At 41.3% G+C, this 24,426-nt stretch overlaps 1 protein-coding gene across 3 annotated transcripts in view; it reads left to right on the forward strand.

Annotated features, from left to right (window-relative positions):
- The window catches only part of LOC124552526, a 199,714-nt gene that overhangs the window by 48,339 nt on the left and 126,949 nt on the right, over positions 1–24,426 (forward strand). Inside the window, exon 1 of one of the 3 annotated variants that reach the window (XM_047126839.1) lies at positions 6,611–6,744. The exons of the other annotated variants lie outside the window; for them this stretch is intronic. The gene's annotated coding sequence lies outside the window, so the exon portion shown is untranslated. Of the gene's footprint in view, positions 1–6,610; positions 6,745–24,426 lie in introns of those variants that run through there. 3 annotated transcript variants of the gene reach the window in all.

Genomic DNA, 24,426 nt, shown 5'->3' on the forward strand with positions numbered 1-24,426 from the left:
CGAGGCAGAAGTGTAGAGGCAAAGAAGTTGTTGAAAGACAGGTGAGGTATGAGTGGCGGCAACTTGAAATTAGCGGAGATTGAGGCCTGGCGGATGACGAGAAGAGAGGATATACTGAAGGGCAAGTTCCCATCTCCGGAGTTCGGATAGGTTGGTGTTGGTGGGAAGTATCCAGATAACCCGGACGGTGTAACACTGTGCCAAGATGTGCTGGCCGTGCACCAAGGCATGTTTAGCCACAGGGTGATCCTCATTACCAACAAACACTGTCTGCCTGTGTCCATTCATGCGAATGGACAGTTTGTTGCTGGTCATTCCCACATAGAATGTGTCACAGTGTAGGCAGGTCAGTTGGTAAATCACGTGGGTGCTTTCACACGTGGCTCTGCCTTTGATCGTGTACACCTTTCGGGTTACAGGACTGGAGTAGGTGGTGGTGGGAGGGTGCATGGGACAGGTTTTGCATCGGGGGCGGTTACAAGGATAGGAGCCAGAGGGTAGGGAAGGTGGTTTGGGGATTTCATAGGGATGAACTAACAGGTTACGAAGGTTAGGTGGACGGCGGAAAGACACTCTTGGCGGAGTGGGGAGGATTTCATGAAGGATGGATCTCATTTCAGGGCAGGATTTGAGGAAGTCGTATCCCTGCTGGAGAGCCACATTCAGAGTCTGGTCCAGTCCTGGAAAGTATCCTGTCACAAGTGGGGCACTTTTGTGGTTCTTCTGTGGGGGATTCTGGGTTTGAGGGGACGAGGAAGTGGCTCTGGTTATTTGCTTCTGTACCAGGTCGGGAGGGTAGTTGCGGGATGCAAAAGCTGTTTTCAGGTTGTTGGTGTAATGATTCAGGGATTCCGGACTGGAGCAGATTCGTTTGCCACGAAGACCTAGGCTGTAGGGAAGGGACCGTTTGATGTGGAATGGGTGGCAGCTGTCATAATGGAGGTACTGTTGCTTGTTGGTGGGTTTGATGTGGACGGACATGTGAAGTTGGCCATTGGACAGGTGGAGGTCAACGTCAAGGAAAGTGGCATGGGATTTGGAGTAGGACCAGGTGAAACTGATGGAACCAAAGGAGTTGAGGTTGGAGAGGAAATTCTGGAGTTCTTCTTCACTGTGAGTCCAGATCATGAAGATGTCATCAATAAATCTGTACCAAACTTTGGGTTGGCAGACTTGGGTAACCAAGAAGGCTTCCTCTAAGCGACCCATGAATAGGTTGGCGTACGAGGGGGCCATTCTGGTACCCATGGCTGTTCCCTTTAATTGTTGGTAAGTCTGGCCTTCAAAAGTGAAGAAGTTGTGGGTCAGGATGAAGCTGGCTAAGGTGATGAGGAAAGAGGTTTTAGGTAGGGTGGCAGGTGATCGGCGTGAAAGGAAATGCTCCATCGCAGCGAGGCCCTGGACGTGCGGAATATTTGTGTATAAGGACGTGGCAGCAATGGTTACAAGGATGGTTTCCGGGGGTAACAGATTGGGTAAGGATTCCAGGCGTTCAAGGAAGTGGTTGGTGTCCTTGATGAAGGATGGGAGACTGCATGTAATGGGTTGAAGGTGTTGATCTACGTAGGCAGAGATACGTTCTGTGGGGGCTTGGTAACCAGCTACAATGGGGCGGCCAGGATGATTGGGTTTGTGGATTTTAGGAAGAAGGTAGAAGGTAGGGGTGCAGGGTGTCGGTGGGGTCAGGAGGTTGATGGAGTCAGGTGAAAGGTTTTGCAGGGGGCCTAAGGTTCTGAGGATCCTTGAAGCTCCGCCTGGACATCGGGAATGGGGTTACCTTGGCAAACTTTGTATGTGGTGTTGTCTGAAAGCTGACGCAGTCCCTCAGCCACATACTCCCGACGATCAAGTACCACGGTCGTGGAACCCTTGTCCGCCGGAAGAATGACGATGGATTGGTCAGCCTTCAGATCACGGATAGCCTGGGCAAGCAGTGGTGATGTTGGGTGTAGGATTAAGGTTTTTTAAGAAGGATTGAGATGCAAGGCTGGAAGTCAGAAATTCCTGGAAGGTTTGGAGAGGGTGATTTTGAGGAAGAGGAGGTGGGTCCCGCTGTGACGGAGGACGGAACTGTTCCAGGCAGGGTTCAATTTGGATGGTGTCTTGAGGAGTCGGATCATTAGGAGTAGGATTAGGATCATTTTTCTTTGTGGCAAAGTGATACTTCCAGCAGAGAGTACGAGTGTAGGACAGTAAATCTTCGACGAGGGCTGTTTGGTTGAATCTGGGAGTGGGGCTGAAGGTGAGGCCTTTGGATAGGACAGAGGTTTCGGATTGGGAGAGAGGTTTGGAGGAAAGGTTAACTACTGAATTAGGGTGTTGTGGTTCCAGATTGTGTTGATCGGAATTTTGAGGTTATGGAGGGAGTGGAGCTGGAAGTGGGAGATTGAGTAGATGGGAGAGACTGGGTTTGTGTGCAATGAGAGGAGGTTGAGGTTTGCTGGAAAGGTTGTGAAGGGTGAGTGAGTTGCCTTTCCGGAGGTGGGAAACCAGGAGATTGGATAGTTTTTTGAGGTGGAGGGTGGCATGCTGTTCTAATTTACGGTTGGCCTGTAGGAGGATGCTCTGAACAGCCGGTGTGGATGTGGGAGAGGAAAGATTAAGGACTTTTATTAAGGATAGGAGTTGACGGGTGTGTTCATTGGCTGCGTTGATGTGTAGGGGCAATCCGTGATCGTGATCTGAAGGCTGACCGATCCATCGTCATTCTTCCGGCGGACAAGGGTTCCACGACCGTGGTACTTGATCGTGGGGAGTATGTGGCTGAGGGACTGCGTCAGCTTTCAGACAACACCACATACAAAGTTTGCCAAGGTAACCCCATTCCCGATGTCCAGGCGGAGCTTCAAGGAATCCTCAGAACCTTAGGCCCCCTGCAAAACCTTCCACCTGACTCCATCAACCTCCTGACCCCACCGACACCCCACACCTCTTTCCTCATCACCTTAGCCAGCTTCATCCTGACCCACAACTTCTTCACTTTTGAAGGCCAGACATACCAACAATTAAAGGGAACAGCCATGGGTACCAGGATGGCCCCCTCGTACGCCAACCTATTCATGGGTCGCTTAGAGGAAGCCTTCTTGGTTACCCAAGTCTGCCAACCCAAAGTTTGGTACAGATTTATTGATGACATCTTCATGATCTGGACTCACAGTGAAGAAGAACTCCAGAATTTCCTCTCCAACCTCAACTCCTTTGGTTCCATCAGTTTCACCTGGTCCTACTCCAAATCCCATGCCACTTTCCTTGACGTTGACCTCCACCTGTCCAATGGCCAACTTCACATGTCCGTCCACATCAAACCCACCAACAAGCAACAGTACCTCCATTATGACAGCTGCCACCCATTCCACATCAAACAGTCCCTTCCCTACAGCCTAGGTCTTCGTGGCAAACGAATCTGCTCCAGTCCGGAATCCCTGAATCATTACACCAACAACCTGAAAACAGCTTTCGCATCCCGCAACTACCCTCCCGACCTGGTACAGAAGCAAATAACCAGAGCCACTTCCTCGTCCCCTCAAACCCAGAATCCCCCACAGAAGAACCACAAAAGTGCCCCACTTGTGACAGGATACTTTCCGGGACTGGACCAGACTCTGAATGTGGCTCTCCAGCAGGGATACGACTTCCTCAAATCCTGCCCTGAAATGAGATCCATCCTTCATGAAATCCTCCCCACTCCGCCAAGAGTGTCTTTCCGCCGTCCACCTAACCTTCGTAACCTGTTAGTTCATCCCTATGAAATCCCCAAACCACCTTCCCTACCCTCTGGCTCCTATCCTTGTAACCGCCCCCGATGCAAAACCTGTCCCATGCACCCTCCCACCACCACCTACTCCAGTCCTGTAACCCGGAAGGTGTACACGATCAAAGGCAGAGCCACGTGTGAAAGCACCCACGTGATTTACCAACTGACCTGCCTACACTGTGACGCATTCTATGTGGGAATGACCAGCAACAAACTGTCCATTCGCATGAATGGACACAGGCAGACAGTGTTTGTTGGTAATGAGGATCACCCTGTGGCTAAACATGCCTTGGTGCACGGCCAGCACATCTTGGCACAGTGTTACACCGTCCGAGTTATCTGGATACTTCCCACCAACACCAACCTATCCGAACTCCAGAGATGGGAACTTGCCCTTCAGTATATCCTCTCTTCTCGTCATCCGCCAGGCCTCAATCTCCGCTAATTTCAAGTTGCCGCCACTCATACCTCACCTGTCTTTCAACAACTTCTTTGCCTCTACACTTCTGCCTCGACTGACATCTCTGCCCAAACTCTTTGTCTTTAAATATGTCTGCTTGTGTCTGTATGTGTGGATGGATATGTGTGTGTGTGCGAGTGTATACCTGTCCTTTTTTCCCCCTAAGGTAAGTCTTTCCGCTCCCGGGATTGGAATGACTCCTTACCCTCTCCTTTAAAACCCACTTCCTTTTGTCTTCCCCTCTCCTTCCCTCTTTCCTGATGAGGCAACAGTTTGTTGCGAAAGCTTGAATTTTGTGTGTATGTTTGTGTTTGTTTGTGTGTCTGTCGACCTGCCAGCACTTTCATTTGGTAAGTCACATCATCTTTGTTTTTAGATATATATATAGTTATAATAGAGGGAAACATTCCACGTAGGAAAAATATATCTAAAAACAAAGATGTAGTGACTTACCAAATGAAAGTGCTGGCAGGTCGACAGACACACAAACAAACACAAACATACACACAAAATTCAAGCTTTCGCAACAAACTGTTGCCTCATCAGGAAAGAGGGAAGGAGAGGGAAAGACGAAAGGATGTGGGTTTTAAGGGAGAGGGTAAGGAGTCATTCCAATCCCGGGAGCGGAAAGACTTACCTTAGGGGGAAAAAAGGACGGCTATACACTCGCACACACACACATATCCATCCACACATATACAGACACAAGGATATATATATATATATATATATATATATATATATATATATATATATATATATATATGTGTGTGTGTGTGTGTGTGTGTGTTGTTGTTGACAAAGGCCTTAATGGCTGAAAGCTATAATTGTGAGTCTTTTTGTTGTGCCTATCTGCGACTCAGCATCTCCACTATATGGCGAGTAGCAGTGCAAAATTGTGTTAGATAAATACAAATATCAGCAGCACTGGGAAATACTTGAAATCACTGAAACTGTACAAGGCTGCATGGCCCAGTGGAATTTATGTCAGATTCTACATAGATATGTAGATATAACCTCGAAGAAAAAGGCTGGTGGAAGAAAGCACAGGTTACTTCCATCTACACAAAAAATAGCAAAAGCGATCCACACAACCACTGCTTCCACATTATCGACATCCGTCAATTAGAGAATCATTGAATGTTTCTGAGCTTGAGAGGTATCACAAATAGTATAACCTCTGCCATGCTACCAGTAGCCTATAGACCCCAACAACATGAGTAATGTAGAACCCGACACATGACATCCTGAAAGCCATCTATCATGGCTGTCATGTAGATGCAGATTCATTTGTCATATCAGCATTTATTAAGAAAAGTACAGTTGTATGGGTATTGAGTGTAATTTGTGACCCGAAACAGGATTTCCCAGTAGGTGGATAGCTATTGAAAGACGTAGAACTGACTTCCAGCATGATGAAGGAAAGTGTATTGGGATCCTTGCTGTTCTTGATGTTTATCAATGATGTAGCAGTTGATATTAATGGTACCCTCAGAAACTTTGCTATTTTCTATAAAAAAGTGCTATCTGAAAAAAGGTGCACAAATATTCAGGCAGCTCTTGGTAAGATTTCAGAGTGGTATGGTTTGTCAATTTTCTTCAGATGTTTAGAAATAAAAGTAGCACCTCATGACAGGAAATGAATGATTCACAGTCGAAGCATTTGGTAAGGTTTGTTTAATTGATATGACACTGGGAAAATGACAGTTAGCCTGCTCCAGAGATTGCTCACAAAACACTCCTATGGTTAATCTTAGGATACTGCGTAATGTATGGGACCTACAGCAAGTATCGGTAAGTGATATTGAATAAGATATGGTACATACAAAGAAGGGTAGGTAACCTGAATTGTGGCAGGTCTGTTTGATCCACTAGAAAGTGTTGTGGAAATCATGAAATACATTCGTGAGGAGATCAACTATTCCCAAAAGCCTACTTACAAAGCTTGAAGATATAGCTTAAAGTGAGTAATCTAGGGCTATGGTAACTGCCTCCAGCATGGGCTCACATAGTGTCTGTGACTATGTCTTATTACCGTACGAACAGCCTAAAATACGTCGCAATCTGAATGTCATGCACTTCACAGCTCCTCTGCCATGAACTTCACGGCGCTGGTGGTTTTTTTGAAAATGTCTGCATGTATAAATTGAAATGTGCTTCTTCTGTTCGATTTTTTCGTCTCTGTTATGATGGACTACTGTTTACGTGGTTTGAATGACTAATTCCACAATACTTTAATAACGTTACAGAAAGTGACTACTTATTACGTTTTTCGAACAATTAGTTGTTTGTGCATACCATCGGTAGATAAATTCGAATAACTCAATTTTCCGCCATCGTGCTTGTTTTGTTCGAGATGTTTTTCTCCACTGTCCGAAAATGGCGCTGCGGGAAGTCACGTGACGGTATTGTTTACATGTTTGAGTTCGCGGGCGGTTGTTTATGACTGCAGGAAGCCGTAAAGACGGTAATATTGTTTTGATTCCTCGGCGCTTGTGTTTAATCGTCGATATTACGCGTACTGTTATGGGTAAGTGCCTGCACGTTGTTCCAGTTATTTTGTTATATTGAATTTCATACCATTCTCGAGGTACAGCATCGTGTGCTATCATTTTTATTATATCACTATGATAAATGTGTCCAAATTACCACATTCGTGTGAAAACAGATGCACACTGTTTTCTAAGTCAGTCGATAATTTGGAATGCAGAAAAGAAAATTCACCGATTTAAACGGAAAAGTCTGCGTCTTGAAATTGAACCTTTATGACGATATTTCCATGCCAAGTGGTGTAATTTCGGAAAAAGTTTCCGCATGGGCATCACCAGTTTTGCTGAAGTTTGTGGGAACGTTCGCACATGTTCCTAATATGTATTGGTAATGTTTTACGATCACTAATTCACTGCTTCCGGAGATATAGTCGTTTATTTGACCCCTTACCGCAGCTGTCAACAGTGCACCTGTGTTTTCGACAACTTTGAGATACAATATCCCCCGCAATATTTACAAGGCCATCATATACAAAATTTTACGCTATTGTAAGGGAAATAATGAAAAAGATTTTCTAAGAAATTTTCATATGGAAAATTTGAAGCAGAGTAGGCTGAAAAATAAGCGTGCGAAAAATTAGAAGTTTAGCTTTTTACATTTCCGGAAGTATTTGCGGGATAAACATGGAGTTTGCATTCCCTAACTTACCAGTACAAGATCTTAGAATATAGAATTTTATCCTCCTTCTGCGTTCCAGTAGTTAACAAATTGAGGCCACAGTTGACGATTCTTTTAAACCGCTTTCATTAGAAAGACCATATTCTAAACCATCTAAAGACTAGATTTGGTTTTGCAATGTGAGCATATAAGATCGACTAAAAACGTCGACAAGGTGGAGGGGCATTGGAAATGGGCCGATCTTCCGCCGGTACTCAAATTAAATCTGACGTCATCTATTATGTTCTACACTGTTTTAATACTCTTTGTGGAAGATCATACGAAAAGTCCTGAAATCTTGATGACCAAGAAATGGGCATGAGGAAAAAAGAGGGAAAGAGAGAAAGTAGTCTTTTTAGTTTTTTATGACATCTGTACGACTGGCAACTCTGTAAAAATGAAGTGGAATAAGGAATCCAATAAAAACAATAGTGTTTCTTTTTCTTGTGACTCATAATAATATGAGACAATGACATTTGAAAAGTGTAGTTTTTTGGCTTCTGTCTTATCAAGATTTCTTCCAATCAATCCCATTAGTGACATCTGGTTGGCAGTAAAGTTTTTCTCATGACATTCTATCTACAGCAAATTAGTGAAACCTATAAAAAAATTCAAATAGCTCGAAGTAAGCATAAGCATAGAATGGATTTCTAACCTTGGCCTCTTTGACAATGCAGAAAAGTATCATCAGGCTTAGGATCCTGTGTAAAGAAGCTGTTATTGGTAAAGAAGCTGTTATTGGTTAAGAAACCCACACATGCCTGCTGTTGCACAGCTACCAAGCATTGCCCCTAGGATGATGAGGTCCTGGTTTTCTCACTTTAGAACGGACCAGTAATTGTTAAGCCACTATGGACCATACCAACACATTTATATACGTAATTTTTCGTCAGTACACTAATCTTCCACATGAAACATGAACTGTGCCAATTACATTATACCCTAAAATGGAATTTAACTAGTGCATCAATAGCACTACAGAATAAAAAGACATAATATATAAAATGAATCCATTCCATAAATGTCAGGAAGAGTGCCTTGAACTTTGCTAAAACTGTCACAGTGATGTAAAGCCTGAAACCCATATATATACGATGTATGCTGTAGGTGTTATGCAAATGCATTGCTACCATGATGTCCACTACATTGGTAATGCATAGGCAAGTTGTGAAGTTTATAAGCAGTTTGATTCTGTAGTTACATCAGAATAATTAATTGAAATATATCACGATGAGTCGTGAACAAATACATTTGTTTTTTGGAAGTTTTTCGAGTTACTCAGGGGTCATTTCGTGTCAATTCAACCAATTTGAGAAAATGTTCCAGCTGATAGTCTCAGATTTGGCTGAAATGTAGCTCACCGATGCTACCAAGTGTGGAACACTCGTACAAAATTTTAAGTTTCCCTGCCAATTAGTTCCAGAATTATGGCTTGTGGAAGAAGGTGGTGTGACGCGGAAATTGCAACCCGCACCTGGCAATCCATCTTCAGACCCAACTTCACATCTTCATAACTTTGGAACTATTCCGCACAGTCCAGTGAAATTTTTACAATCCAGTAACATCCACTTAGAGAACGCACTCTATGAATCAAAACACCAACAACATATTTCTGTGGGAAAATAAAAAATTCCAAAATGTGGTTTAAAAAATGTAATACGTTAAAAGGTACATATTGTAGGTGCCCTCTATGCCAAATATAATTCACTCAAAAAGGGTATAAATTTTTTTGTGGTAAGCTTGATGTGGCCTAAACACACACAGAACTTATCTTGCCCATATCAGGCACATAAACAGAGCTACATGCAAAAAAATTTGAAAAATTACCTGAAAAACATGGATTTCCTAAGTGTGGTAGCACAAAAGGGACAAGTGATATCCAAGCCAAATTTCAAACACTGCATAAGTAGACCATAATATAATATGTGGCAAAATTTCAACTTGTTATTGCAAGGCATTTGTGTACAATAAAAGTTAACAGAGATGTATTTGGTTATGTTTCTTTTAACACGATTTAGCAAGTAATAGAGATGATGTAGACAGCTTGTTTCAGATAAAGCTGAAGCAATTGTTGGGAACCATTAGACAACAGAAAGATAAACAATGGTAGTTTTCAGGGACAGAATGAGTCATTGTCAGGCAGGAACAACAAAGGAAACAAGTAACAATTACAGGTTACTCATGTTTTTAGGATTATAGTTCGGACTGGTCAGTACTGTTATGGAAAGTCAGTATGGAGGCAGAAGAGTGTACTAGTGGTGCTTTTGTTCAAAAAAGTTGCAGTATTGGTAGAGCACAAGCATCTGAATGTCATAAAACAACATATGGAACAAAATGTGGTATTTGCTTTGTACTGTATGATCTGGATGAATCTGACCAAGATTTGTTGCTATGGAGATCTGGGATACACCCTGTGGGCACAAGAAGTACAGTTCTCAGAAACTTTAGTGTTTGTTATCATGATATGAAAGTGTTTCTGGATAAGTGTTCTTTCCTACAAAGAAGTTGTTTTGATCCATTTCAGATTCATAAGAAGACAGTGAAGTGTAGCCTCAAAGAAATTGATATAAAATCAGTATTGAAAGTGAATCAGTGTATGGGACTTAACATGAAACCAGGACAAATGTTATGTTCCAGGTGTGTTACACTGCTAAAATTTGAAGAATATTCTGATAACAGCGGATGAGCAATTAAATACTTCAGTGACTGCTCTTGGTTTGAAGACACACAAAGTTGGGAAGAGAGACAGAAGAAAAATACAAGAAGCTCAAATGGAATTAAAACACAAAATAGCTGACATACTAATGGTGGAAGAGGAAGAAGAACTATCTGCTCCAAAGGAACAGAAATCAGCCAGAAATGCTCTGATTTGGACAAAATTGTGCATGATTTGAAAGAAAAATGTGCCATATCCACACGCCAGAAAAAAGTAACTATTCTTACCCTTGCACCTTCCAGCTGGTCTATTGACTACACTGCAAAGGAATTCAGTGTTTCTACATATATGGTAAAGCAAGCTAGGAAAATAAAAGCAACCCAAGAAGTGCTTCCACAACTTCAGCAAGCACAGGGTAAGCAATTGAGTTCAGAAATAAAGGTGCTAGTGTCAGTGTTTTATGAAAATAGTGATTACAGCCGAATAATGCCTGGAAAAAAAGACTACGTGATGGTGAAAATGGGAAATGTACGTGTACAGATTCAAAAAAGACTGTTGCTATGCAACCTTTTCAGAACGATATGTAGAATTCGAGGAAAAATATCCCAGTACCAAAGTAGCTTTATCATCTTTTTTCAGTCTTTGGCCAAAATGGGTTGTGCCTGTAAGTGCAAGGGGCACACACAATGTTTGTGTATGTAAGACCCATCAAAATGCTAAGCTGATGTTTGCTGCTATAAAGGATTCTGGTCTGGATTACAAAGGTGCAATGGAGCTGCTACTGTGTGGCTTCAGTGCCTACCAGTGCATGATACACAGGTGTGAAAAGTGTCCTGGTAAGGCAAATCTTGCAGAACACATGAATAACAAATTGTATGGTGATCTCCTTATGCATGATGATGAACTTGCTTCTTATAAACAATGGACACACGTGGATCGCCCAAGTCTTCAAACAAAGCAAAGTACAGTGGAAGATTTTGTTGAAATGTGTTGTCAAAAAACGGACAAACTGATCACACACACCTTCACAGCAACAGCACAATCGGCTTATCTCCAGTTTTGTAATGATGATTTGAAACAAGATGAAATTGTAGTAATACTAGACTTTTCTGAAAATTATGCATTTATAGTTCAAGATGCCATCCAAGGATATCATTGGGACAACAGTCAAGCAACTCTCCAGCCCAGTCAAGCAACTATCCAGCCATATGCGATTTACTATAGAGGTGAATCAGGTGATGTGTCTGTCGTGAACCTGTGCATTTTTAGTGACTGTTTAATTCGTGCTGCCTTTGCAGTTCATACCCACATTCCCACTGTCGTGGCATATGTGAAAAACAAGCTGCCTCACATACATTTTGCGAAATACTTCAGTGATGGGGCAGCTAGTCAGTACAAAAACTGTAAAAGTCCCAAAAATTTATGCACGCATTACCACGATTTTCAGATCCATGCAGAATGGAATTTTTTCGCAACAAGTCACGGTAAAAATGTATGTTATGGTATCGGTGCTACCATTAAGCACATGGCATCACGGGCTAGTCTGCAGCACCCTACAGGAGGTCACATTCTAACACCTCTCCAATTATTTACCTGGGTACAGAAAAATATCTCTGGCATACAATCATTCTACGTTTCAAAAGATGAGGTGAAATCAATTGAAGAGTTGCTAAAAAGCAGACTAGAATGCGTTAAAACTATTGCAGGCACAAGGAGCCATCATCGCTTCTCTCCAGCGGACTCTGACAATGTGCAGATGAGCAGACTGTCCGGCTATAACTATAGGTTCATGCACAACATGTGTCTTCACAGTGTGTCTGACTCAGCATTCAGAAGCAAAAGCAGCAACATACAACCAGGTTGCTATGTTATTGCTGTTTATGATGACAAATGGTACTTAGGATGTGTTGCAGAGTGCTGTGAAGCAGAAGGTGATGTATTTGTGAACTTCATGGCACCAGCAGGAGCAGCAAGATCATTTCATTGGCCACGTTTGGCAGACAGGTGTCGGATTCCTTTTGAGCATATTCTTACGACAGTTCCAGTTCCAGTTCCTACCACAGTGTCAGGAAGACAGTACAATTTGCCACTCAATGTACAGAGTACAGTAGCTAAAGTGTGGGATAACTTCTGTTCGAAGCACAATCGACTGGTTTTTAGCAGTTAAGGTGCAGTAAACATTAATTATATGTTGTGTTAATCTGTCTATATGTTGTTGCTTAGTGATTAAACAGTTGTGGGAGAGAATAAGAAGAGGCAGAAAAGTTTAAGATATGTTTTTTCAAAATTGTGTTGTGGAACAATGGCCACACCACCAAATAATGTCTGTTAACTTCCATTGTACACAATTGTCTTGCAATAACATGCTGAAATTTTGAGATATATATCATTATGGTGTACTTATGCAGTGTGTGAAATTTGGCTTGGATACCACTTGACAGAGAAAGTTATGTTGAAGAAAGAAACAAAGCCAAACAGATAATTGCAGCATCCAAGGAGAAATCTTGGGAAGACTTTGGAAACAGGGTGGAGACTATGGGTCAAGCTGCTGGAGAATCATTCTGGAGTGTAATTAGCAGTCTTCGAAAGGGAGGTAAGAAGGAAATGACAAGTATTTTTGACAGGTCAGGAAAACTGCTTGTGAGTCCTGTGGATTCCTTGGGCAGATGGAGGGAATATTTTGAAGAGTTGCTCAATGTAGGTGAAAATACGTCAGTAAGGTTTCAGATTTCGATGTACAATGGGATAGGAATGAGGATGGAAATATGATCACATTTGAGGAAGTGGTGAAAATGGTCAATAGATTGCAGTGCAATAAAGCAGCTGGGGTGGATGAAATTAAGTCGGAACTCATCAAATACAGTGGAATGTCAGGTCTTAAATGGGTACACAGGATAATTGAAATGGCCTGGGAGTCGGTACAGGTTCCATCAGGCTGGACAAAAGCAGTAATCACACCAATCTTTAAACATGTAAACAGAAAAGATTGTAACAACTACAGAGGTATCTGTTTAATCAGCGTTGTGGGTAAAATCTTCTCAGGTATTGTTGAAAGGAAAGTGCGAGTATTAGTTGAGGACCAATTGGATGAAAATCAGTGTGGGTTTAGGCCTCTTAGAGGTTGTCAGGGCCAGATCTTTAGCTTACGGCAAATAATGGAGAAGTGCTATGAATGGAACAGGGAATTGTATCTATGCTTTATAGATCTAGAAAAGGCATATGACCGGGTTCCTAGGAGGAAGTTATTGTCTGTTCTACGAGATTATGGAATAGGAGGCAAACTTTTGCAAGCAATTAAAGGTCTTTACATGGATAGTCAGGCAGCAGTTAGAGTTGACGGTAAATTGAGTTCATGGTTCAGAGTAGTTTCAGGGGTAAGACAAGGCTGCAACCTGTCTCCACTGTTGTTCATATTATACAGGGTGGTCCCGAATTCATGGTACAAACTTTAATGGTAGGTGCAGGACATTGTAACAAGGATATATTGTATAGGAATGTATAGTCCCAGGTGACGCGGTGAGGCGTAAACAGGGGAAATAACGGCCGAAAGGAAAACGAAAGATTTTATTGAAATCGTTGTTGACAAGTGTCATGTTTACAGTAAGTGTTCAAAATTGCGTCCACCATGAGCGATACATGCTTGACAGCGTCGGTGCAGCGATTGGCGTACACGTTCAAAGATGCCTGGTATTTCACGCACACCTGCAGCAGCTACAGATATGCGAGCAACGAGATCCTCATCTGAGTCAACTGGAGTCTCATAAACAAGACTCTTAAGATGTCCCCATAAAAAGTAATCGAGGCAAGAGAAATCAGGAGATCGGGGTGGCCAAGGGACTGGTCCACCACGCCCAATCCATCTAGCACCAAACGTGGCATTCAGGTAATTCCGTACAGCAGTGCTGAAGTGTGCTGGCGCTCCATCGTGCTGAAACCACATGCGGTTACGAATGGCGAGCGGAACATCTTGCAGCAGTTCTGGTAACACTTCTTGCAGAAAAATAAGATAGCTTTCGCCACAGAGTCGCGTGGGTAGTAAGTATGGCCCAATCAAAAAGTCGTTCACAATACCAGCCCACACATTAATACCGAAACGTTGTTGATACGCATGTGGACGCGTTGCATGTGGATTATCTGTTGCCCACACATGGGAATTGTGCGCATTAAAGACACCCTCGCGTGAAAATGTCGCTTCATCTGTAAATAGCACATGACCTACGAAATCCGGCTGCAACGCACATTGCTGCAACAACCACTGGCAGAAGTTCACGCGAAGAGGATAATCTGCCGGATTCAATGCTTGTACTTTTTGAAAATGGAAGGGGTGTAAGCGATTTTCATTTAACACTCTGCATACAGTCTGATGACTCACATGTACGTCACGCGCAACAGTTCTTGTGCTTGACTCGGGTCTATCAGCCACTATGTTCAAGATGCGTTCTTCCAGTCTTGGAGTGCGTACAGCTCTTAATCGACCAGCGTCATGTCTGTTGACGTCGAACGTACCTGTTTCACAAAGTTGACGATGTAACCGTTGAAAAATTCTATGATCCGGCATTCGTCGATTAGGATACTCCGCGCGATACATTCGTAACGCAGCTCTGGCGTTACCATTTGCACGGCCGTACATGTAATGCATGTCTGCTTTTTCTGCATACGTAAAGTCACCCATCGTCTACGGCAGCACAATTGTGAATGGCGCTTGTCCCTACTGCGATACATCATGTTCATCTACTGCCCTCTACCGGCAGTGACACCAACCGATCACTCCATTTCTCTTTCCCCTGTTTACGCCTCACCGCGTCACCTGCGACTATACATTCCTATACAATAAATCCTTGTTACAATGTCCTGTACCTACCATTAAAGTTTGTACCATGAATTCGGGACCACCCTGTATATGGATCATATGTTGAAAACAATAGACTGGCTGGGTGAGATTAAGATGTGTGAACACAAAATAAGCAGTCTCGCATATGCGGATGACTTAGTTGTGATGGCAGATTCAATTGAAAGTTTGCAAAGTACTATTTCAGAGCTAGATCAGAAATGTAAGGACTATGGTATGAAGATTAGCATCTCCAAAACGAAAGTAATGTCAGTGGGAAAGAGATATAAATGGATTGAGTGCCAAATAGGAGGAACAAAGGTAGAACAGGTGGACGGTTTCAAGTACTTATGATGCATATTCTCACAGGATGGCAACATAGTGAAAGAACTGGAAGCGAGATGTAGCAAAGCTAATGCAGTGAGCGCTCAGCTACGATCTACTCTCTTCTGCAAGAAGGAAGTCAGTACCGAGACTAAGTTATCTGTGCACCGTTCAATCTTTCGACAACTTTGTTGTATGGGAGTGAAAGCTGGGTGGATTCAGGTTACCTTATCAATAAGGTTGAGGTTACGGATATGAAAGTAGCTAGGATGATTGCAGGTACTAGTAGATGGGAACAATGGCAGGAGGGTGTCCACAATGAGGAAATCAAAGAAAAACTGGGAGTGAACTCTATAGATGTAGCAGTCAGGGCGAACAGGCTTAGATGGTGGGGTCATGTTACACGCATGGGAGAAGCAAGGTTACCCAAGAGACTCATGGGTTCAGCAGTAGAGGGTAGGAGGAGTCGGGGTAGACCAAGGAGCAGGTACCTGGATTCGGTTAAGAATGATTTTGAAGTGATAGGCTCAACATCAGAAGAGGCACCAATGTTAGCACGGAATAGGGGATCATGGAGGAATTTTATAAAGGGGACTATGCTCCAGACTGAACGCTGAAAGGCATAATCAGTCTTAAATGACGATGATGATGATGATGATGATGATGATGATGATGATGATGACCACTTGTCCCTTTTGTGCTACCACACTTAGAAAATCCATGTTTTTCAGGTAATTTTTCAAGTTTTTGTATTTTCGTGTGCATGTAATTCAGTTTTTGTGACTGATATGGGCATGATGAGTTCTGTGTGTGTTTAGGCCACATTAAGCTTACCACAAAAAAAAAAAAAAAAAAAACCTTTTTTTGAGTGAATTATATTTGGCATAGAGGGCACCTACTATATGTACCTTTTAACGTATTACATTTTTTAATCACATTTTGGAATTTTTTATTTTCCCTCAGAAATATGTTGTTGGTGTTTTGATTCATGGAGTGTGTTCTCTAAATGGATGTTACTGGGTTGTAAACATTTCACTGGACTGTATGGAATAGTTCCAAAGTTATTAAGACGTGAAGTTGGGTCTGAAGATAGATTGCCAGATGCGGGTTGCAATTTCTGGGTCACGCCACCTTCTATCACAAGTCATAAATCTGGAACTAATTGGCAGGGGAAACTAATACTTTGTACATGAGTTTTCCACACATGGTAGAATTAGTGTACTGAATTTCAGTCAAATCTGAGACTATGAGTTGGAGCCCCCGGATGAACTGATGTGGAATGACCCTCAGACTCGATCTCACTTCGTAGTCAGCATGACTTCTGTTATTGCTTTCGTGGGGGAGTATTAAACATCTGTAGAACACTGACTGTAAAAGAAGTCTGCTTTACTTTGAGTACCATCGGAATATAGGGCCATATTTGATGCTCTTCCACCTTGTCTTTTTTTTTTGCTTTATATGCTTGTATTGCAAAACCAAATATAGTATTAAGTCCTTGAATTGGTAAATTATTACGTGCAAAGTTTCAGATTTATCTCGCAATTACTTCTGAAATATAAAAAGGTTTTTTTTGGGGGGCAGGGGGGGGGGGGGGCTGGCTTACCTTCAAATTAGCCACTCGAAAATTGCTCACGAAATCTTTTTTTATTATTTATTGTAATAATTGCATTTCTCTGACGAATGGAAGACAAATGCCTACAATGACAAAGTGGAGATCAGAAATGACCAGCTTTGTGGTAAAAAATGCTTATAGCTGCATAAACTAACAGTTTCAATAGGAATACATTTAAGTTTGAAATTTTGCATTGTATAACATCATTTCTCTAGTAGTACTTGTTTCAGTTAATTCTTTAACACATTTCAGTTGGTTATCTTAAGAATGGATGTTGTTGTAAGATAGTGTTCCTGTTGCACATGGGTTGCAGTCTGCAGCCTTTTTAGTAGGCTACTTTTAATTCAGTGAAAGTTTTCCCTTCCCCATGTATTGTAGTTATGTACATTACTGATCATTACATTATGTTCTGGATGTAGTAAAACATGATTGTGTGCAGAATGTATTACATAGCATAGATGGTATGTATATTTAGTTTCTGTGATGGCTTTCTCTTGTTTGCTGTAGATACTATCTTTTTCCTTGTTTAAAATGCTTGTCTTGGATGACTGTTGGTGCCTCACTATAGATCACAATATCATACTGAAGATGCCTTGTGGTGTCATAGTCCAGGAAGTAAATACATACTTGTTCTCACTTTCTTAGAAATATGGTCAAAATATTCCTTCCAGACTGGGTACTTTTCAACAACAATAGTAATAATACCCAAAGATTTGTTTTTTTATTTGTATAGCTAAGTGCCACACATTCTGAGATATCAAGGAATATTGGAGGGATGTGGCAGGGGAGGGGGGTAAAGATTGTAAAGGGGGACCAAGAAATGGATACAGTAAGCAGATTCAGAAATATGCAGGTTGCAGTAGTTATTTGGAGATTAAGAGACTTGTACAGGATAGAGTAGTGTGGAGAGCTGCATCAAAGTAGTCTTTAGACTGAAGATCACATCAACACCAAGTGCCAGTGAAGGTGTAAATGAAATACATTTTTGTATTATATCAGATCCAGAAGGATGTAGGTTGCAGTAAGTACTAGGAGATGAAGAAGCTTGCACAGGATAGAGTAGCGTGGAGAGCTGCATCAAACCAGTCTCAGGACTGAAGACAACAACAACATATATAAGCAAGAATTGCAGTGCCACTGTATTCTGTTTATATTCAAGCAGCTTATTTGTGGCACGACAGTTGACAGAATGTTATCATAGATTTCACTACTGCTGGGATCAGTTTGCACACCTCTACCCCAGCTGAAAAAAATCCATCCACTAGAGGGAACAATTCATTTTCATTTTAAGATGACTGTTTCTTTTCTACGGAAAATTTATCAGGATGGCTACATCATGGCCATAGAGTGGAGGGGATGCCTATATTTCATTTTCACTACACATTTTCAATGTACAGGTACCCTGATTGCCAAGTAAGCTGACACATTTAGCATTATTGTTGTTATCTTCTGTCTGCTCCAATAACTTTGATTTTTGGAACAGGAATCAAAAATGAATTGATAATCCTTACTATATGTATATTGAGAAATAATATGAAATATCCCTAGGACAGATCATTGTAAGTGACCAATTCCACTCGCCTGCTTTGACCCGTGACGCAATGGTGTGGTGTGTGAGGTCACTATGCCACAATGTGTTTGTGTTGTTTTGTGTTTGTAGATGTTATGTTGTGGTGCCCTCTGGTGGTGGATGTTGACGGTTGAGTTTAACATGTGGCATTGGGTGCACTTGAGTCTTGGTTATCACTGTGGTAACATGGGTTTATTTGAGTCTGGGTAATTAGGGCTATAACATGAATTTGGTAGTGAATGCTTTGTTTTCAGTGAGTTTTTATTTTACTTGTGTGCTTGGCATTTTTGTTAGGTCTGACTAGCTTGACGTTTGTCATGGTTTTTGGTGTGTGTGTGAGTGAGTGAGCGCGTGCAGCTGTGTGTGTCCAATCTAAGTGATTTTATCAAAAGCTTATGTTGGTAAATAATTTTTTTTATGTTCTATTCTATAGTGATTGTGATGTTTTGTTTGTTTTTTATTTATGGTATTTTGGTTGTGTTTTAATGTATCTAGTGAATTTGGGTTTTGGTTTCAGTGGTGTTTTCTGAGTTTTGTAGCTTGTGAAGTTTGTGGTTGTGTTTTGTTTGCAAGTAGGTATCAGGAGCTGTGTGTGCACTATATAGGTCAAGGGAAAAGTCAGATTCCACTTTTTGGAGTTTTGGGTATTAGTTTTTTAGTATCAAGGGCATCGTTTGAGCTGTATCGGTCAAGGGAAATGTCCAATTCTGGTCGTCATAGTTGATAGTGTTGGTTTTGTGGTATTGAGGGCTTTGTTTGAGCTACACTGGCCAAAGGAAATGTCTGATTCTGTTTTTCAGAATTGCGGATGTTGGTTTTTTGGTATTGGTGAGCTTTGTTTGAGCTTGTAGGTCAAATGAAGTGTTCCATTCCTGTTGTATTTGTGGCATTGTTTCGTAACTTGAGATTTTTTGTGTATAATATTTGTTTTGGGATGGCGTGGTGTTTAGTATTATTATATATCTTGGTTGTCCCCACCCTAAACCACCCATTTCCCTTGGTTGTTCTGTTAGTTTCATTTTATTGGTGGAGTGAGAAGTTCTTTTGTTGTTTTTATTTTGGTTCATTTTTATTGGCACGTCTATGTAGTGACGACATCTCATTATTTTGGATACGCTTGAAGTAGGTGTTTCTGTGACACTGATAACGTCGTGAGTAAAAGCAGTTGCATGTAATCTGAAGCTTCCCTAATGCACATAGGTCTATTATTTTCTGGTAGTGAGGGACTTAAGATCAGTATAAAGATGTCACACAGCAAATGCTAGGGAAAACAAGAATTTTTAAAGCCGTGCCGTATTCAGTTTCTTGTAGGAAAGTTTCACTCTGACAGGTAATCCATTTTGTAGGGAATCTGTTATTATCTCTGCATTGTGATAATAAACCTCCCCTGATGGGAGTATCTAATGAATATTCTGTATCTCTGCGCACAATACCATACCAACTTTTTAAAACTGTAACCTCATTGTCTTTAATGTAAATAGCTTATTTTCAAAGAAAAAGACAAAAGTTGTGTGCAAGATGGATGTAGGACTTACTTCCATGTTCTGAAGACCCTTGTGAAATCAAACAGCTGATCATAAAATGAAACTCTCATTATCTAGAGGCCTCACCTGATCAGTGCAACATCCATTTTCCACTTTGCAGTTCTTGATAGTTTTGCGTTTTCCTACCTCCAGAAAGTCAGTCCTGTTTAGTGGTGCTGGCATTCTCTGGACACAAAGAGAAGTGTTAGTTTCGAGCACTGTAGAAGATGTAAGATTACATTTATGCAGTAGCTGACAGTGAAAGGTATAAAAAAGGTACACAAATTATGTTGTGTCGACTCTGTAAATAAATCATGTGTTTCATCTCCCTGTTTTTAAGGGTAGCCATGAGACATTCCATCATCATAACTTTCTGATCAGATTTCTTATGTCCAATTAGGGCTTGAATCCTCTCCACAGCCACACCACATTAGGCTCTTACTACTGTTTGTATCCTATGAAGTCTCTTTTCCACATGACTGGTGCACACAATACATAACAAGTGGTTTGGTTATAAATAATTGTGTTCTTTATCACAATCGTATCTTATCGTTGCATTTTACTTCCAATATCCATGCAGCATAAAGTGATGTTTTTATTACTATGATGTTGTTGTTGTTGTGGTCTTCAGTCCTGAGACTGGTTTGATGCAGCTCTCTATGCTACTCTATCCTGTGCAAGCTTCTTCATCTCCCAGTACCTACTGCAACCTACATCCTTCTGAATCTGCTTAGTGTATTCATCTCTTGGTCTCCCTCATGATTTTTACCCTCCATGCTGCCCTCCAATGCTAAATTTGTGATACCTTGATGCCTCAGAACATGTCCTACCAACTGATCCCTTCTTCTAGTCAAGTTGTGCCACAAACTCCTCTTCTCCCCAGTTCTATTCAATACCTCCTCATTGGTTATGTCATCTACCCATCTAATCTTCAGCATTCTTCTGTAGCACCACATTTCGAAAGCTTGTATTCTCTTCTTGTCCAAACTATTTATCGTCCACGTTTCACTTCCATACATGGCTATACTCCATACAAATACTTTCAGAAATGACTTCGTGACACTTAAATCTATACTCGATGTTAACAAATTTCTCTTCTTCAGAAACGCTTTCCTTACTATTGCCAGTCTACATTTTATATCTTCTCTACTTCGACCATCATCAGTTATTTTGATCCCCAAATAGCACAACTCCTTTACTACTTTAAGTGTCTCATTTCCTAATCTAATTCCCTCAGCATCACCCGACTTAATTCGACTTCATTCCATTATCCTCGTTTTGCTTTTGTTGATGTTCATCTTTTATCCTCCTTTCAAGACACTATCCATTCCTTTCAACTGCTCTTCCAAGTCCTTTGCTGTCTCTGACAGAATTACAATGTCATTGGCGAACATCAAAGTTTTTATTTCTTCTCCATGGATTTTAATACCTACTCCGAATTTTTCTTTTGTTTCCTTTACTGCTTGCTCAATATACAGATTGAATAACATCGGGGAGAGGTTACAACCCTGTCTCACTCCCTTCCCAAACACTGCTTCCCTTTCATGCCCTTCGCCTGTTATAACTGCCATCTGGTTTCTGTACAAATTGTAAATAGCCTTTCGCTCCCTGTACTTTACCCCTGCCACCTTTAGAATTTGAAAGTGAGTATTCCAGTCAACATTGTCAAAAGCTTTCTCTAAGTCTACAAATGGTAGAAACATAGGTTTGCCTTTCCTTAATCTTTCTTCTAAGATAAGTCGTTAGGTCATTATTGCCTCACGTGTTCCAACATTTCTACGGAATCCAAACTGATCTTCCCCGAGGTCGGCTTCTACCAGTTTCTCCATTCGTCTCTATAGAATTTGCGTTAGTATTTTGCAGATGTGGCTTATTAAACTAATAGTTCGGTAATTTTCACATCTGTCAACACCTGCTTTCTTTGGGATTGGAATTGTTATATTATTCTTGAAGTCTGAGGTTATTTTGACTGTCTCATACATCTTGCTCACCAGATGGTAGAGTTTTGTCAGGACTGGCTCTCCCAAGGCCGTCAGTAGTTCTAATGGAATGTTGTCTACTCCTGGGGCCTTGTTTCGACTCAGGTCTTTCAGTGCTCTGTCAAACTCTTCACGCAGTATCGTATCTCCCATTTCATCTTCATCTACATCCTCTTCCATTTCCATAATACTGTCCTCAAGTACGTCGCCCTTGTATAGACCCTCTATATACTCCTTCCACCTTTCTGCTTTCCCTTCTTTGCTTAGAACTGGATTTCCATCTGAGCTCTTGATATTCATACAAATGACTCTCTTTTCTCCAAAGGTCTCCCCTAGTGAGAGAAGCCTCTACATCCTTACATTTGTCCTCTAGCCATCTGTGCTTAGCCATTTTGCACTTCCTGTCAATCTCATTTTTGTGACGTTTGTATTACTTTTTGCCTGCTTCATTTGCTGCATTTTTATATTTTCTCCTTTCATCAATTAAGTGCAATATTTCTTCTGTTACCCAAGGATTTCTAGTAGCCCTCATCTTTTTACCTACTTGATCCTCTGCTGCCTTCACTACTTCATCCCTCAGAGCTACCCATTCTTCTTTTACTGTATTTCTTTCCCCCATTCGTGTCAATTGTTCCCTTATGCTCTCCCTGAAACTCTGTGCAACCTCTGGTTTAGTCAGCTTATCCAGGTCCCATCTCCTTAAATTCCCACCTTTTTGCAGTTTCTTCAGTTTTAATCTGCAATTCATAACCAATAGATTGTGGTCAGAGTCCACATCTGCCCCTGGAAATATCTTACAATTTAAAACCTGGTTCCTAAATCTCTGTCTTACCATTATATAATCTATCTGATACCTTCTAGTATCTCCAGGATTCTTCCAGGTATACAACCTTCTTTTATGATTCTTGAACCAAGTGTTAGCTATAATTAAGTTATGGCCTGTGCAAAATTCTACCAGACGGCTTCCGCTTTCATTTCTTACCCCCAATCCATATTCACCTACTATGTTTCCTTCTCTCCCTTTTTCCTACTCGCGAATTCCAGTCACCCATGACTATTAAATTTTTGTCTCCCTTCACTACCTGAGTAATTTCTTTTATCTCATCATACATTTCATCGATTTCTTAATCATCTGCAGAGCTAGTTGGCATATAAACTAGTACTACTGTAGTAGGCATGGGCTTCGTGCCTATCTTGGCCACAATAATGTGTTCACTATGCTGTTTGTAGTAGCTTACCCGCATTCCTATTTTTTTATTCATTATTAAACCTACTCCTGCATTACCCCTATTTGATTTTGTATTTATAACCTTGTATTCACCTGACCAAAAGTCTTGTTCCTCCTGCCACCGAACTTCACTAATTCCCACTATATCTAACTTTAACCTATCCATTTCCCTTTTAAAATTTTCTAACCTACCTGCCCGATTAAGGGATCTGACATTCCACGCTCTGATCTGTAGAACACCAGTTTTCTTTCTCCTGGTAACGACTTCCTCCTGAGAAGTCCCCACCCAGAGATCCGAATGGGGGACTATTTTACCTCCAGAATATTTTACCCAAGAGGACGCCATCATCATTTAACCATACAGTAAAGCTGCATGCCCTCGGGAAAAATTATGGCTGTAGTTTCCCCTTGTTTTCAGGCATTCACAGTTCCAGCACAGCAAGGCCGTTTTGGTTAGTGTTACAAGGCCAGATCAGTCAATCATCCAGACTGTGGCCCCTGCTACTACTGAAAAGGCTGCTGGCCCTCTGCAGGAACCACACGTTTGTCTGGCCTCTCAACAGATACCCCTCCGTTGTGGTTGCACCTACGGTACGGCCATCTGTATCGCTGAGGCACGCAAGCCTCCCCACTAATGGCAAGGTCATGGTTCATGATGTAGTACAGAATTTGCTGCCAATGTCATGGAAGTTAGTAGTAGAAATTTATTGATTGTACAGGAACTTTAATTGAGGGTAGCAAGGCAGAATCAGCAACACTGAATTCTGTTTTCAGATATTTCTGCACAAAGGAAAATCCAATTCGGACATAGGTCGATGACCTGATGAAATTTCTATCATATTCTACACAGAATTTACAGTCAAGTTAGCTCCCATTTTTAACTGTAGTCTACATAATAAATTTGCCTCATGTACGAAAGGTGATCACTTAGTAACAGATCGATGGATTTGGCTGATTTTTGTTGTTTGTGTAATTACCGGGACAAGGTGTGTATTAAAGAAAGTTTTTGGAAAATTCACTAGAAAAGTTCGAAGTTTCAATGGTATTTTTTGTATGAAAATCTTAATAATCTGAATGAAAGATATCTGATGGTCAGTTTGACTGTTCTGCTGTCATGTATTTTCGTATAAAAAGAAGTGACATTCACAGTTGCTGTCCCATGTTCTCATAACAACAACAAATTCCTCATTGAATGTTGATATAATAAAATTAAAAAAACACCATTTTGAAGGCACTATTTCAGTGTTTATTTACAGTGATCATATCCTTGGTGTGTTACAGATTT

The sequence above is a fragment of the Schistocerca americana genome, chromosome 10 (assembly GCF_021461395.2).
Source record: "Schistocerca americana isolate TAMUIC-IGC-003095 chromosome 10, iqSchAmer2.1, whole genome shotgun sequence".
In the NCBI taxonomy this organism is placed as follows: Eukaryota; Metazoa; Arthropoda; class Insecta; order Orthoptera; family Acrididae; genus Schistocerca; species Schistocerca americana.